The sequence below is a fragment of the Pseudonaja textilis genome, chromosome 1 (genome assembly GCF_049901715.1).
Source record: "Pseudonaja textilis isolate UNSWEBS1 chromosome 1, rPseTex1.2, whole genome shotgun sequence".
Classification (NCBI taxonomy): domain Eukaryota; kingdom Metazoa; phylum Chordata; class Lepidosauria; order Squamata; family Elapidae; genus Pseudonaja; species Pseudonaja textilis.
In genome coordinates this window covers 270,076,447-270,080,315 of record NC_141990.1, presented here as the reverse complement: position 1 = coordinate 270,080,315, position 3,869 = coordinate 270,076,447, and positions in this window count along the sequence as shown.

The window sequence follows — 3,869 nt, the reverse complement described above, 5'->3', positions numbered from 1 at the left end:
TTCCTGAGACAGGAAGTCTAGTCCTGCCAAGAAAGTAATAAGGGTTAGCGGAGAGGCAGTTTCTCTAAGCAACACCAGAATGTTTCCTTCCTGCCTTCCTTACAGGATTAGGCCAGTAATTTCTTCTAACAACCAGTTCTCCAAACTGCTTAGAATGTTAACAACCGGTTCTAGCGAATAGGTGCGAACTGGTAGAATCCCACCCCTGGTTTTGACCACCTCTGACAGAGATTGGGGTTTGCATACGTGAGCAATGTTCATATCTTGGTGTCTTCTGCCAGTGGTGGTATTCTACTGGTTTGGCCTGATTCAGCCAAACCAGTAGCTCCGAGGATCATCTGTGAGCAAACCGATTCCCTTTGACAATAAGCTGCTGGGGCCTCCCATCCACCCCAGCTCTATATGAGAGCTCTTTATTTCCTGCTTTTGAAGCTCAGCTGCTTCCTGCAGCACAGCAGATTGAAGACACTAGGGAGAGTGCAGGATTGCAGGAGAAGGTCAATATCAAATCCTCTACATGCGCCCAAAGCACGCCCACCAAGCCATGCCCACAGAACCGGTGGTTAAAAAAAAGTTGGATCCCACCACTGTCCTCTGCCATAGGGTTTCTAGACAACTAGTTTGTCAAGATGAAATTGGGAAAAGGTGGGGATTTGGCTTAGCTCTTCTTGTAATGAAAAAACTGCCTTTAAGAAAAAAGTTAATTTGCACTGATTCTTTTTTAAAATAGAAGTTTATATGCATAATTATGATTTATGAATAAACAATTCTCTTGAAAAATTTCAAAAAGATCCTGAGCACCTATAGTATCAAATGACATCAAATCTGGTGTGATTTGGCCAGTGTGGTCAGTGCAGTTAGGATTGCAGTTGCTGTCTCTTAACTAGCAAAACCCTTAAAACTGCTTAATTAACTATGTATGGCATCAATCAGAGCCAATGTGTTGTAGTGGTAAAGACATCAGTTAGAAACCTGGAGAATGTTCTAGTTCTAGTCCTCGTTCTAGTTCTAGCCATAACATTTATAAAGAAAAGCTGATTGCTTACAATGGATGCCATCTGCTGGTAGCAGTATAAACGTGATAATGTTTTCAGAAATGCAACAGTGTTCTATTTCAGGGGTGTCAAACTCAAGGCCCATGGGCCATATCCAGCCTGCAGGATGCTTAGATCTGGCCTGTGAGGCCAGTCTGGAAAGAGCAAAGGACCGGCCCATGGTGCCTCTGCCAGTGAAAATGGAGCTTGCGGGAGGCTGCACGCATCACCACCCCATGCCCAATTTTTGCTAGCAGAGGACTGCAGGAGGCCATCGCAGGTGAAAATGAGGTGCAGGGAAGCTGCATGCAGCCTCCCTGGGTTCTGTTTTCGCTGGCAGAGGGCTATCTATCAAAACAAATTAAAAGCAAAACAAAAGGAGAAAGGTTTCTCCTTTTGCATTTGAGCATGCAAGAAGGGACAGGAAAAGGAGAAAGGGAAAGAGGAAAGACAAAGAAAAAGATGGGAAGATGGGAAGGAAGCAAGGAAGGAAAAATAAGGAAGGAGGGAAAGGAAGAAGAAAGAAAATGAGAGAAAGGAAAATGAAGAAAAGGAGGAAGGAAGGAAGGAAGGAAGGAAGGAAGGAAGGAAGGAAGGAAGGAAGGAAGGAAGGGAAGGAAGGAAGGAAGGAGGAGGGAGGAAGGTAGGTTATAATAAGAGTGAGGGAGGGTCTCAGGAAAGTCCTGCCTTAGCACTTGGTCACCACAGGTGCCCCTGCCCCTGAAATCAACTGGTCAATCTATGGAACTGCATGCAGTTCCATTATCTTTTTGTTTCAGTGTGGGAGAACAATAAGATGTTGATGATAAAACACTGCTTTGTATAAGCAAGACCCCAGGTTTGAATAATAAAGCAGATTTATTTCATTTTCATTTTTAAGATTTATAGTGCATCTGACAAAATCAGGTTTTCCAAGAATGGTTTATAACACATTAAGAGTATCTAATGAAATTCTGAATAAGTTAAAAAACAATATAATAATTAAGAGGCATGACACATCAATGGTAAAACAATAAATGGAGGAACCTGAGGAGTTTCTAAGCAGCAGTTTTTAATACTTGTTTGGGGTTAATACACAAATTGATTAAAGTGCTGGGGGGATAAAAATTTCTTTGCCTGCATAGAAAATAAAATTCAGTCAGTCCTAGGAATATCTCACTGGAATGGGTTAATCTTGCACCAAGCAATCCTCCATTGAGGTATTGCACAGTCACTTCTCTTGACCTAAACTCTTCCTTCAGAATCTGTAGCCCCCACCATGAAGGTCTTTACAAGTTAATGCCAACACCCAAAATAAGATGGGAATGAAAATCAAATAAGCCCCTAATGCTGCATAGTCACTTCATAACATTTGAAAATCAAAACACTATTCTGGGTTTGTTTGTTTGTTTTTAAAAAGGTTATATGGAACATTTAAACTGTTTTTGAAAATAAAGTATTATTCAAGGGGTTATTCAAATCTTCTCCATTATTCCATTTATCAGCATCTACCCAAACCCCAGATAATTCCATGTTTTCTGCCTCTTTTAGATAGATAGATAGATAGATAGATAGATATACAGTATATATATATAAAAACGGCTGTGAAAGTCTGACTCACAGATGAACACAATACAGAAGCCTGATGATGGCAGATGAGATTCTGCCAAACCTTTGTACAACTTTAAAAGCACAACTATAATAACGTGGGAAAATACCCGAACAAAGCTGAATACCATAGATAGATAGATAGATAGATAGATAGAGATAGATAGATAGATAGATAGATAGATAGATAGATAGATAGATAGATAGATAGATAGATAGATAGATAGATAGATAAAGGGAGAGAGAAAGATTGAAAGAGAGAGAGAGAGAGAGAGAGATGGCATCTCCACCCCTTAAATTCCTAATTTCAGCTTCCAATGCAGATTAAGGTAAGTGTAAGGAGAATTAGAAGGTCTTTAACTGATTGTATGGTTGAGGTAGTGAAGGAAGCAGAGCACGCCAGGCACCTGAGAAACATGGTCCATCACACTATGACTCCCAACACAATCCAAGATGTCCTTGACTACTCAGCTGAACTTAAAAAATTTCTTGGATGAAAAGTGAAATGTTTTCAAAGGGAAAAAGCAAGAAAGTCCAGTTGCCTTTTGGAAAAATATATTTGGATACTTAGCCTTCTCAAAAAAATTTGGAAAAAAACAGGATTTCTGGTGGTGGATATTTTGGGCAGAATGAGCCCTGCTTCATAGCAATTCCAGCCTATCCTGAGCAAGGATGGAAATAAAAATATCAGAAATTCACAGGTAGGATTTAGGTGAAGACTTGCAAAATCATTATTTCGATTTTTAAAGTCTGTGTTTGATTTTTAATGTGTATCTTATACATACGTGCATATTTGATACATAAAAATACTTGATACAGCCATCTTCAAATTTATAAACTGTCCCAAATTTGAAATTCAGAATACTTTGCCATTTAATGACTATACTTCAATAAAGTTTATAATATGCTGGACAGGAATTTAATTTGTCATTCTAATTCCATTCCGTAAAGCAAGTTTTGAATACATAATCTCTGAGCACTATCTCTCAATATACCTCTTCCTTGCAAATGGACAAAGATAAAGCATTTTTGAAGTGGGGGAGGACATGCCAAATAAATGCATTGATCACAACAAATGGATTTAATTAATTTCGGTAAGCCCTCCTTCAGTTCAGAGAGCTCTAAATTCTGTTCCAAAATGGTTTTTCTAAATCTGATGCCTATTTCCCATGTGTGTATTACTGGCACAAATGAATTAAACCTGTTAGCTTCCCAGGTTAGAAAATATGGAGAAAGCATTGGAAAGGA